This window comes from Apium graveolens, chromosome 4 (genome assembly GCF_009905375.1).
Source record: "Apium graveolens cultivar Ventura chromosome 4, ASM990537v1, whole genome shotgun sequence".
NCBI classification, from domain to species: domain Eukaryota; kingdom Viridiplantae; phylum Streptophyta; class Magnoliopsida; order Apiales; family Apiaceae; genus Apium; species Apium graveolens.
This window is the reverse complement of record NC_133650.1, coordinates 124,093,640-124,107,511: the sequence shown is the minus strand read 5'-3', so window position 1 is coordinate 124,107,511 and position 13,872 is coordinate 124,093,640. Positions and strand designations below refer to the sequence as shown.

Sequence of the window (13,872 nt, the reverse complement as noted above, 5' to 3'; positions counted from 1 at the left end):
GTTGTTTAGTTTATGTACTTACCATCATTGGTCATTAGGACTCAGTGATTAGGACGTAGTAGTTAATTACTCTTTTCGGTTGTGTTTCAGGTACTTTAGTGCGTTTATGCAAACTCGTTCTCGTGCTCGCAAGAGGACCTTAGATACAGCTGAGGAGAAAGACGAAGTTCTTGATACACCGGGGAAGTTAGATTTTGAGGATTCGGATTCAGGAACTGAGCAGAAAGAACCAGTAAACATGGGAGATCATATTGTTCAAGCTGATCCAGCTCTTATGGATTTTTCTCGGCCTAAAATTGATGACATTCAGTCAAGCATCCTTCATCCGGCTATTCAAGCTAACACCTTTGAAATCAAGCCGGGCACTATTCAGATGGTGCAGAATTCTGTTTCTTTTGGAGGAGCGGCAACTGAAGACCCCAACATGCACATAAGGAATTTTGTCGAGATCTGCAGCACTTTTAAGTATAATGGCGTGACTGATGAGGCTATCAAGTTGAGGCTTTTCCCATTCTCACTGAGGGATAAGGCTAAAGACTGGTTACATTCTGAACCAGCTGGGTCAATCACTACGTGGCAAGATCTTGCGCAAAAGTTTCTGGTGAAGTTTTATCCAATGGCAAAGACTGCTGCTATGAGGAGTGCTCTTACTCAGTTTGCGCAGCAACCTACAGAATCTATGTGCGAGGCTTGGGAACGCTACAAGGAAATGTTGAGAAAATGTCCACATCATGGAATGCCGGATTGGATGGTAATCACTGGTTTTTATAATGGTTTGGGGGCTCAATCTCGGCCCATGCTCGATGCAGCAGCTGGAGGCGCCTTATGGGCTAAAAGCTATACTGAGGCGTACAATCTTATTGAGACGATGGCTGCAAATGAGCATCAAAACCCAACTCATGAGATTAACTATAATTAACTACTTAATTAACCACTTAACTAACACTGCAATTTATCAATAATAAAACACTCATGAGATCACAACTTCATTATTACTTCCTTCTATAGCCATAGTTATTACCTTTAGCATGTGACAGTGATGATATTAATCGAATAACACAAAACTGATAAAAGCCAACTTTCATTGTACTAATACCATTCTACCAAACATCCACAATTAAGATAGAAGTTGAATAGTCATCAATTATGTTGAGTTCCTATATGTCTACAGAAATTGACAACACAACGATTTAAGCACAAGCTATTCCTTTTGATTACATAGGGCAAATAAAACTGTTAGAGTTACCCACTAATCATGCACAACGTACATGAACCTATGCTAGCATGGCAAGTTCTAAATCTCAAGAACCACTGTCGCTTCACAAGAGATTAACACCCTATCTTATATGTTCGCGACGCACATAAGACAAATACGCACAACCAATACTAGATATCATGCAATCATCACACACTAAAGTATTAAACAATTAACTAAAGAATTCCGTAATAAATCCGTTGCAACCCCACGATCACGATTAGCCCATAATAGAACTTATCGCCATCATGGGTTCATATGAAATCATGATAAACGAACACAAGAAAATAACAACTAAACTAATTATATTAAAACAGAGTACGTCACAAGAGTAAATAAGTCAAAGCAAGAAAACTAGCATCCAACGTTACAACGAAACAAGAATCACAAGAATATATGCTTCCTCTTCGCTGCTGTGTGCTAAATCGGTCTTCTTCCTTATCTCCTTCGCTTCTTGCAAAACACAATCTAAAACATAATCCCCTCTTAATACTCTGTGAAAAATGTCTCAAATCTACTTATATAATAGTCCCATAAAACTCAGATTACATAGAAGTTGGAAGCCAAACAGAAGTAGAAGTCTAAAACAATATATTATTTTCCCCGACCCTGCGCGGCCGCTCAGCATTTCTGCGCGGGCGCGCAAGGCTGCTGCGCGGCCGCTCAGCATTGCTGCGCGGGCGCGCAGGACCCTACTGGAAAATTTCCAGGTTTGCTCCGTTTCTTCGCCGTAATCTGCCCGTTCTTTTCCTCTCGCAATGGTGAACACATGCCAAGGCTTATTCTTGATGATTCCTCCTCCGAAATGCAACTAATACCCTGAAATGCATAAACACTAGAAAAAAGCATCAAATACACAAAATACTTGATTTCAAGACACCAATTTAAGCCATTTTAAGACGTTCTAAGTGGTATAAAATGCCACTTATCACACCCCCAAACTTAAATCAATGCTTGTCCTCAAGCGTCACAGACTCAAAAACAAATAAAAATATGCATGAATGCAATCTATATGAAAATGCAACGATCCCCCTTACTACAATTAACCAACCAAATTGTCACGTCTCAACGAATGCAGTTAGACACTAAAGATCAAGAAACTCATGCAAACGGACACACCGCTAGAAACGTGGTGTGTGCAAATGCTTAACAGATTTGCTTCGGAACTAGACCAATTACTATGACTAGACTTCCCTCAAGGCAATCCTACGATTATACAAAGAATAAAAATTCTAGGCACAAAGTGATATACAACACTACAAGAACTTTAGAGCTTACTACGGAATCGTGCTTTTTATTTACAACGCAAATGCTTATTTGACCGTGCAGTGAGTGAGATCCACAAAAGACTTATACAATGGTATCCATATAACGAGCGTTAGGTTAGCGGATCCCAGACTTTAAAAGCCTTAGGTCACTAGGCACAAAGTCCCCTAAGAACTTAATAACTCAAATACCAAAGAGCCCACTCTTGATCAATTACGCAAATTTTTTTTTTTTTTTTAACTCTGAGCAAGTGCGTTTCGCTCCATCTTGCTCAACCCTAGACTACTCGTATAACATGCGAGCCGGCTACTAGCCATTTGACGCCTAGCCACAACTAGCAACAAATTCCATTTTTACTCCATTTTTTTTTCTTTTTCATGCCTTTACCACTAAGAACCTATTATCAAATTCTAAGCATAATAAATAGATTATCCTCGAAAATAATCAGATCATAACAACAATCTAGTCCTTCAGCATTCTCTAAGAGTTAGTGACAATACAAGTGCTTCTAGCATGCATATCAACCTACACAACTTAATATCACTTTAATGCTATCACTACACTCGCATCAATATCATAATTCAGTCGATAAATCATTGCAAAAGGGATCATGGTATATGCATGAGCTATATGATATGACAACAAATAAAGCTATATAAAAAAAACTATATGGCAAAAATTATGCAACTCTATGAACTAACTATCATGAATATGCAACTATATGACACACACAAAATATTCCTTAACTACCACCCCCAAACTTAAAATCTTCACTGTCCCCAGTGAAGGTAGTAGAAAGGAACACAGGGTATACCTACTCGGAGTCATCATCATCATCACCCTCAGTGGGTGGAGTATCAGGCGGCGGGTATGCAGAGTCATCACCAAAAACTGGCCACTGGATATCAGCTCCAAGACCTCGAAAAGCAGTCCCTAACGCAAGGGTGAGCTCCTGAGCAAACCTGCTCTGCGTCTCATACATGGCATCCATCCGCCGTGAAAGCCTCCTATACTGGGCATCACCCATCCCAGCACCCTCCTGAGCTCTCGAAGAACTAGCCTCACCACGCCCTGGCCTGGCCATAGTAGCACCTCGTGTTGGACGCCCTCCTGGAAGACGATAACCCAGCCCATGCTCCTCAGGCTCACCACCGGTCCACTCCTGCATCCTATTCAGAGTGCCAGAATCTATAGGAGCTGCTGGCAACTGCAACTGCTCATGAGCCGGCCAGTTCACTCCTACTGCACGGCATAGCTTTGTAACTGTGGATGTATAAGGGATGTTCATATGCTTTACTCCCCTCAAAAACTTCAGAATTCCTTGGTAGATAAACTCACCAAGGTCCACATAGTATTCCTCATTCAGAATTCCCCACAACAACTGTGCTCTCTCAACTGTGACCTCGTGTGCATGTGAAGAAGGCAAAATATTAGCACATATAAATGCGTTCCATGCACGGGCATACCTGTTCATGGCGATCGCCGGAAAGTGACGATACTCATTATTGGCTGGACTGCGGTTCCAAACTGTGCCCGGTCGACAGAGAGTCGCACAAATCAAATCCAAGTCAAAATCCTCAGCAGTCTTTTCATTCCAGTTCTCCTCCTCGGGCTTCCTCTCTCGCTGTCCAATCACTCGGCGAATCACCGCAGGATGATAATCAACCGTCAGCCCCCGAACTACAGAAAACCCATTCTTTTCAGCCTTCGCGTTCGCGTAGAACTCGCGAACAACACTCATCGGTACTGCTTCGGGTGACTCACAAAAAGCTATCCACCCCTTCTCTGCAATCATGGGCAACAACTCACCATCCCTCCCTGATGGTAAAAACCCCCTCTCCTTCAGAATCGGCTTCCCCAACAGCCTAGTGTACTCCTCCTCCGCGGCTCTATCAGTTAACCGAGGCCTCGCAACAGTACCCCTTGATGAATCAGCAGTAGGAACTGTGCTGCTGCTGTCAATAGTGCGTGCTCTCTTGGGTGCCATTGATTTGTGAATAAAAGTGTGTAAGAACTGATTTTTGATGTTTATGAGAGGGTTTAAGTGTAGGAAGTTGTGTGAGATATGTAGGATAGGTGTATGTATATATAGGGTGTGGAGTAGGTTAAATTAGATTAGGAGTGGGGTTGAGGTATAAAATCATGGGGTAATGGGAAAAGAATTCGTGGGTTTATGGGCTGTAATGGTTTTTTGTGTTTTTGTTTTTTTTTTCTGAACTGTAAAAAAAAAAATTCTGGAACTCGACCCCTGCGCGGTCGCTCAGCATTTCTGCGCGGGCGCGCAGCAAGCTGCGCGGCCGCTCAGCATAGCTGCGTGGGCGCGCAGAGGGTCTCTGGAATTTTTTTTTTCAGCCCCTGTTTTCTGATTTTTTTGTGTTTTTGGATAGGTTATTAACTTCTAAGGGTTCCTGTAACAACAATTCATGGGTTGCCTCCCACGCAGCGCTTCTTTTTTGTCATTAGCTTGACGTTCCGTTCCTTTCTCACGTAGTCAACAAAATGGCACTAACCACCTCTCGGTTTGCCATGTCCCCATAGTAGTGCTTCAACCGCTGACCGTTAACCTTGAATGCTTGGTCCGAATCATTCTCAAAAATTTCCACCGCTCCATGTGGAAACACAGTTTTGACAATAAAAGGTCCAGACCACCTTGATTTCAACTTCCCAGGAAAAAGTCGGAGCCGAGAGTTGAATAACAGAACTTGTTGCCCTGGCACAAACAACTTAGGATGTAGCTTCCTATCGTGCCACCTTTTCACCTTTTCCTTATACATTTTGTTATTCTCGTACGCTTGAAGTCGAAATTCATCAAGTTCATTAAGCTGAAGCATTCTTTTCTTACCAGCTGCATCTAAATCCAGGTTCAATTTCTTCAATGCCCAGTAGGCCTTATGCTCAAGCTCCGCCGGTAGATGACATCCCTTACCGTACACCAACTGAAACGGTGACATCCCAAGTGGAGTTTTGTATGCTGTTCTGTAAGCCCAAACAGCTTCATCGAGCTTTAAAGACCAATCCTTCCTTGATGGACAAACAACCTTCTCTAGAATGCGCTTTATCTCTCTGTTAGACACTTCCGCTTGACCATTTGTTTGCGGATGATAGGCAGTAGCTACTCGATGATTCACATTATAACGCTGCATCATAGAAGTGAACTTACGGTTGCAAAAATGTAATCCTTCATCACTTATGATTACCCGAGGTGTTCCAAACCTTGTGAAAATTTGCTTATGAAGAAAATTTAGCACTGCCTTTGCATCATTTGTTGGTAAAGCTTTAACTTCGACCCATTTGGAGACATAGTCGACTGCCAGCAAAATGTACTGATTATTGCAAGACGAGATAAAAGGCCCCATGAAATCGATTCCCCATACATCAAAGACCTCGACTTCAAGCATCACATTTAATGGCATCTCATCCTTCCTTGACAAATTTCCCACTCTTTGGCAACGATCACACCTTAAAACAAACTGATGAGCATCCTTGAACAAGGTGGGCCAGAAAAAACCTGCTTGCAGAATACGAGCTGCCGTTTTCTCACCTCCATAGTGTACACCATAAACCGTGGCATGGCAGTCTCGTAATATCCCCTCCGTCTCACAGAACGGGATACATCTCCTGATGATCTGGTCAGCTCCTTGTCTAAACAAATATGGTTCATCCCACATATACCACTTCACCTCATGCAGAAACTTCTTCTTTTGCGCGGATGTCAAATTGGGAGGCATTATATTGCTGACAAGATAGTTTACAATATCTGCAAACCATGGTTCTTCCTCCTGAATTGCAAACAACTACTCATCCGGAAAAGATTCATTGATTAACGTCCTATCTTGTGAAGTAGAATCGGGATTCTCCAACCTAGAGAGATGGTCAGCTACTTGATTCTCGGTACCTTTTCTATCTTTGATCTCTAACTCAAATTCCTGAAGTAAAAGCACCCAACGAATGAGTCTCGGCTTCGAATCCTTCTTAGAAACCAGATAGCGAATAGCTGCATGATCAGTGAATACTGTCACTTTCGTACCAAGCAGATAAGATCGAAATTTCTCAAAGCCAAAGGCTATAGCCAAAAGCTCCTTCTCAGTAGTGGTGTAGTTCAATTGGGCCCCATTTAAAGTCTTACTCGCATAGTAGACCACATGGAAGAGATTTTTCTTGCGCTGTCCCAGAACTGCACCTACCGCATAGTCACTCGCATCACACATCATCTCAAACGGTTCTGTCCAATCTGGTGCTGTAATAACTGGTGCCGTGATCAAACTCTTCTTGAGAGTCTCGAATGCTGCCAAACATTCATCATCAAATTTGAAAGGCACATCTTTCTCAAGTAAATTGCACAACGGCTTAGATATCTTTGAAAAGTCCTTGATGAATCGCCGATAAAAACCCGCATGACCGAGAAAACTACGGATTCCTTTCACTGAATTAGGTGGGGGAAGATTTTCAATGACTCCCACCTTGGCCTTGTCCACCTCCAGACCTTTGCTAGAGACCTTATGCCCAAGGATAATGCCTTCACGCACCATAAAATGACATTTCTCCCAATTAAGCACCAAATTAGTTTCCACGCATCTTTTGAGTACGGCGCGCAGATTATTCAAGAATTCATCATATGAGTGTCCAAAGACGGAGAAGTCATCCATGAACACTTCGACGTTATTTCCAATCATGTCAGAGAATATAGCCATCATACATCTCTGAAAGGTGGCCGGGGCGCCACATAACCCAAACGAAACTCTACGAAAAGCAAATGTGCCAAATGGACAAGTGAAGGTAGTCTTTTCCTGATCCTCTGGTGCAATACAAATCTGATTATACCCGGAATACCCATCCAGAAGACAAAAATACTCATGTCCCGCCAATCTGTCCAGCATTTAATCAATGAATGGGAGAGGGAAGTGATCCTTTCTTGTGGCTTTGTTCAGTTTTCTATAATCCATGCATACTCTCCATCCTGTAACTGTTCGAGTAGGGATGAGCTCATTCTTTTCATTTGCGACCACAGTGATACCTCCCTTCTTAGGAACACATTGTACAGGGCTCACCCACGAGCTGTCAGAAATAGGATAAATGATGCCTGCATCTAGCCATTTCAGAATTTCTTTCTTCACCACCTCCTTCATGATTGGGTTCAGTCTTCGCTGCTGTTCCACAGTTGGCTTACTACCTTCCTCTAACAGAATTTTATGCATACAATATGAGGGACTTATCCCCTTAATGTCTGCTATAGTCCATCCTATAGCCGATTTGAATTCTCTCAAAATCCTTAAGAGCTTGTCTTCCTCACTACCTGAAAGGTCGGCTGAAATAATAACAGGTAACGTAGATGAATCACCTAAAAAGGCATACCTCAAGTGTTCAGGTAATGGTTTGAGCTCTAAGGTAGGCGCTTCCTCTATTGATGGTTTGAGCTTCCCTTCAGCGTTCTTGAGGTCAGAAGTACCAAGAGATTCAAATGGTATATCTAGCTTTCGCTTCCAGGGAGAAGCGTTCAGATATTGTAATTGCTCGTTGCTATCTTCATCATCACTGTCAAATTCCCCCACTAAGGCCTTTTCCAATGCATCAGACATTAGCATGTGATCGAGTTCCGAAGTAACCGCAGAATCAATCACATCCACTTTTAAGCTCTCCTCATCTTCTGTAGGGAATTTCATTGCCTTGAATACGTTGAAGGTCACATCCTGATCTTGAACCCGCATAGTAAGTTATCCTTTTTGCACATCTATCAAGGTACGGCCAGTTGCCAAGAAAGGCCTCCCTAAAATTATGGGAATCTTTTTATCTTCCTCGAAATCCAGAATAACAAAATCAGCAGGAAAGAAGAGCTTATCCACCTTGACGAGCACATCTTCAACTATGCCCCTTGGGTAAGTAATGGAACGGTCCGCCAATTGTAATCTCGACTTCTTTTGCCTTTTCAGCATCAGCTACTTTTCCAGACCTTAAGGTAATAGCCTTGACTTGCTCTTTAGCTTCCTTCCTGCCTGGTACTTCAAGATGAAGTCAAGGCTATTACCTAAAGAGCAAGTCAAGGCTACAATTGGCGGACCGTTCCATTACTTACCCAAGGGGCATAATTGAAGATGTGCTCGTCAAGGTGGATAAGCTCTTCTTTCCTGCTGATTTTGTTATTCTAGATTTTGAGGAAGATAAAAAGATTCCCATAATTTTGGGGAGGCCTTTCTTGGCAACTGGCCGTACCTTGATAGATGTGCAAATAGGAGAACTTACTATGCGGGTTCAAGATCAGGATGTGACCTTCAACGTATTCAAGGCAATGAAATTCCCTACAGAAGATGAGGAGTGCTTAAAAGTGGATGTGATTGATTCTGCGGTTACTTCGGAACTCGATCACATGCTAATGTCTGATGCATTGGAAAAGGCCTTAGTGGGGGAATTTGACAGTGATGATTAAGATAGCAACGACCAATTACAATATCTGAACGCTTATCCCTGGAAGCGAAAGCTAGATATACCATTTGAATCTCTTGGTACTTCTGACCTCAAGAACGCTGAAGGGAAGCTCAAACCATCAATAGAGGAAGCGCCTACCTTAGAGCTCAAACCATTACCTGAACACTTGAGGTATGCCTTTTTAGGTGATTCATCTACGTTACCTGTTATTATTTCAGCTGACCTTTCAGGTAGTGAGGAAGACAAGCTCTTAAGGATTTTGAGAGAATTCAAATCGGCTATAGGATGGACTATAGCAGACATCAAGGGGATAAGTCCCTCATATTGTATGCATAAAATTCTGTTAGAGGAAGGTAGTAAGCCAACTGTGGAACAGCAGCGAAGACTGAACCCAATCATGAAGGAGGTGGTGAAGAAAGAAATTCTGAAATGGCTAGATGCAGGCATCATTTATCCTATTTCTGACAGCTCGTGGGTGAGCCCTGTACAATGTGTTCCTAAGAAGGGAGGTATCACTGTGGTCGCAAATGAAAAGAATGAGCTCATCCCTACTCGAACAGTTACAGGATGGAGAGTATGCATGGATTATAGAAAACTGAACAAAGCCACAAGAAAGGATCACTTCCCTCTCCCATTCATTGATCAAATGCTGGACAGATTGGCGGGACATGAGTATTTTTTTCTTCTGGATGGGTATTTCGGGTATAATCAGATTTGTATTGCACCAGAGGATCAGGAAAAGACTACTTTCACTTGTCCATTTGGCACATTTGCTGTTCGTAGAGTTTCGTTTGGGTTATGTGGCGCCCCGGCCACCTTTCAGAGATGTATGATGGCTATATTCTCTGACATGATTGGAAATAACGTCGAAGTGTTCATGGATGACTTCTCCGTCTTTGGACACTCATATGATGAATGCTTGAATAATCTGCGCGCCGTACTCAAAAGATGCGTGGAAACTAATTTGGTGCTTAATTGGGAGAAATGTCATTTTATGGTGCGTGAAGGCATTATCCTTGGGCATAGGGTCTCTAGCAAAGGTCTGGAGGTGGACAAGGCCAAGGTGGGAGTCATTGAAAATCTTCCCCCACCTAATTCAGTGAAAGGAATCCGTAGTTTTCTCGGTCATGCGGGTTTTTATCGGCGATTCATCAAGGACTTTTCAAAGATATCTAAGCCATTGTGCAATTTACTTGAGAAGGATGTGCCTTTCAAATTTGATGATGAATGTTTGGCAGCATTCGAGACTCTCAAGAAGAGTTTGATCACGGCACCAGTTATTACAGCACCAGATTGGACAGAACCGTTTGAGATGATGTGTGATGCGAGTGACTATGCGGTAGGTGCAGTTCTGGGACAGCGCAAGAAAAATCTCTTTCATGTGGTCTACTATGCGAGTAAGACTTTAAATGGGGCCCAATTGAACTACACCACTACTGAGAAGGAGCTTTTGGCTATAGTCTTTGGCTTTGAGAAATTTCGATCTTATCTGCTTGGTACGAAAGTGACAGTATTCACTGATCATGCAGCTATTCGCTATCTAGTTTTTAAGAAGGAGTCGAAGCCGAGACTCATTCGTTGGGTGCTTTTACTTCAGGAATTTGAGTTAGAGATCAAAGATAGAAAAGGTACCGAGAATCAAGTAGCTGACCATCTCTCTAGGTTGGAGAATCCCGATTCTACTTCACAAGATAGGACGTTAATCAATGAATCTTTTCCGGATGAGCAGTTGTTTGCAATTCAGGAGGAAGAACCATGGTTTGCAGATATTGTAAACTATCTTGTCAGCAATATAATGCCTCCCAATTTGACATCCGCGCAAAAGAAGAAGTTTCTGCATGAGGTGAAGTGGTATATGTGGGATGAACCATATTTGTTTAGACAGGGAGCTGACCAGATCATCAGGAGATGTATCCCGTTCTGTGAGATGGAGGGGATATTACGAGACTGCCATGCCACGGTTTATGGTGGACACTATGGAGGTGAGAAAACGGCAGCTCGTATTCTGTAAGCAAGTTTTTTCTGGCCCACCTTGTTCAAGGATGCTCATCAGTTTGTTTTAAGGTGTGATCATTGCCAAAGAGTGGGAAATTTGCCAAGGAAGGATGAGATGCCATTAAATGTGATGCTTGAAGTCGAGGTCTTTGATGTATGGGGAATTGATTTCATGGGGCCTTTTATCTCGTCTTGCAATAATCAGTACATTTTGCTGGCAGTCGACTATGTCTCCAAATGGGTCGAAGTTAAAGCTTTACCAACAAATGATGCAAAGGCAGTGCTAAATTTTCTTTATAAGCAAATTTTCACAAGGTTTGGAACACCTTGGGTAATCATAAGTGATGAAGGATCGCATTTTTGCAACCGTAAGTTCACTTCTATGATGCAGCGTTATAATGTGAATCATCGAGTAGCTACTGCCTATCATCCGCAAACAAATGGTCAAGCAGAAGTGTCTAACAGAGAGATAAAGCGCATTCTAGAGAAGGTTGTTTGTCCATCAAGGAAGGATTGGTCTTTAAAGCTCGATGAAGCTGTTTGGGCTTACAGAACAGCATACAAAACTCCACTTGGGATGTCACCGTTTCAGTTGGTGTACGGTAAGGGATGTCATCTACCGGTGGAGCTTGAGCATAAGGCCTACTGGGCATTGAAGAAATTGAACCTGGATTTAGATGCAGCTGGTAAGAAAAGAATGCTTCAGCTTAATGAACTTGATGAATTTTGACTTCAAGCGTACGAGAATAACAAAATGTATAAGGAAAAGGTGAAAAGGTGGCACGATAGGAAGCTACATCCTAAGTTGTTTGTGCCAGGGCAACAAGTTCTGTTATTCAACTCTCGGCTCCGACTTTTTCCTGGGAAGTTGAAATCAAGGTGGTCTGGACCTTTTATTGTCAAAACTGTGTTTCCACATGGAGCGGTGGAAATTTTTGAGAATGATTCGGACCAAGCATTCAAGGTTAACGGTCAGCGGTTGAAGCACTACTATGGGGACATGGCAAACCGAGAGGTGGTTAGTGCCATTTTGTTGACTACGTGAGAAAGGAACGGAACGTCAAGCTAATGACGAAAAAGAAGCGCTGCGTGGGAGGTAACCCATGAATTGTTGTTACAGGAACCCTTAGAAGTTAATAACCTATCCAAAAACACAAAAAAATCAGAAAACAGGGGCTGAAATTTTTTTTTCCAGAGACCCTCTGCACGCCCGCGCAGCTATACTGAGCGGCCGCGCAGCTTGCTGAGCGGCCGCGCAGCTTGCTGCGCGCCCGCGCAGAAATGCTGAGCGGCCGCGCAGGGGTCGAGTTCCAGAATTTTTTTTTTACAGTTCAGAAAAAAAAAAAACAAAAACACAAAAAACCATTACAGCCCATAAACCAACGAATTCTTTTCCCATTACCCCATGATTTTATACCTCAACCCCACTCCTAATCTAATTTAACCTACTCCACACCCTATATATACATACACCTATCCTACATATCTCACACAACTTCCTACACTTAAACCCTCTCATAAACATCAAAAATCAGTTCTTACACACTTTTATTCACAAATCAATGGCACCCAAGAGAGCACGCACTATTGACAGCAGCAGCACAGTTCCTACTGCTGATTCATCAAGGGGTACTGCTGCGAGGCCTCGGTTAACTGACAGAGCCGCGGAGGAGGAGTACACTAGGCTGTTGGGGAAGCCAATTCTGAAGGAGAGGGGGTTTTTACCATCAGGGAGGGATGGTGAGTTGTTGCCCATGATTGCAGAGAAGGGGTGGATAGCTTTTTGTAAGTCACCCGAAGCAGTACCGATGAGTGTTGTTCGCGAGTTTTACGTGAACGCGAAGGCTGAAAAGAATGGGTTTTCTGTAGTTCGGGGGCTGACGGTTGATTATCATCCTGCGGTGATTCGCCGAGTGATTGGACAGCGAGAGAGGAAGCCCGAGGAGGAGAACTGGAATGAAAAGACTGCTGAGGATTTTGACTTGGATTTGATTTGTGCGACTCTCTGTCGACCGGGCACAGTTTGGAACCGCAGTCCAGCCAATAATGAGTATCGTCACTTTCCGGCGATCGCCATGAACAAGTATGCCCGTGCATGGAACACATTTATATGTGCTAATATTTTGCCTTCTTCACATGCACACGAGGTCACAGTTGAGAGAGCACAGTTGTTGTGGGGAATTCTGAATGAGGAATACTATGTGGACCTTGGTGAGTTTATCTACCAAGGAATTCTGAAGTTTTTGAGGGGAGCAAAGCATATGAACATCCCTTATGCATCCACGGTTACAAAGTTATGTCGTGCAGTAGGAGTGAACTGGCCGGCTCATGAGCAGTTGCAGTTGCCAGCAGCTCCTATAGATTCTGGCACTCTGAATGGGATGCAGGAGTGGACCGGTGGTGAGCCTGAGGAGCATGGGCTGGGTTATCGTCTTCCAGGAGGGCGTTCAACACGAGGTGCTACTATGGCCAGGCCAGGGCGTGGTGAGGCTAGTTCTTCGAGAGCTCAAGAGGGTGCTGGGATGGGTGATGCCCAGTATAGGAGGCTTTCACGGTGGATGGATGCCATGTATGAGACACAGAGCAGGTTTGCTCAGGAGCTCACCCTTGCGTTAGGACTGCTTTTCGAGGTCTTGGAGCTGATATCCAGTGGCCAGTTTTTGGTGAGGACTCTGCATACCCGCCGCCTGATACTCCACCCACTGAGGGTGATGATGATGATGACTCCGAGTAGGTATACCCTGTGTTCCTTTCTACTACCTTCACTGGGGACAGTGAAGATTTTAAGTTTGGGGGTGGTAGTTAAGGAATATTTTGTGTGTGTCATATAGTTGCATATTCATGATAGTTAGTTCATAGAGTTGCATAATTTTTGCCATATAGTTTTTTTTATATAGCTTTATTTGTTGTCATATCATATAGCTCATGCATATACC

At 43.2% G+C, this 13,872-nt stretch overlaps 1 non-coding gene across 1 annotated transcript; it reads right to left on the bottom strand.

Annotated features, from left to right (window-relative positions):
* Positions 1-631: 631 nt before the first annotated feature.
* On the bottom strand, positions 632-738 carry LOC141722312 (small nucleolar RNA R71). The gene has a single exon (XR_012575330.1). It is a non-coding gene; the product is annotated as a small nucleolar RNA R71 (small nucleolar RNA).
* Positions 739-13,872: the final 13,134 nt, after the last annotated feature.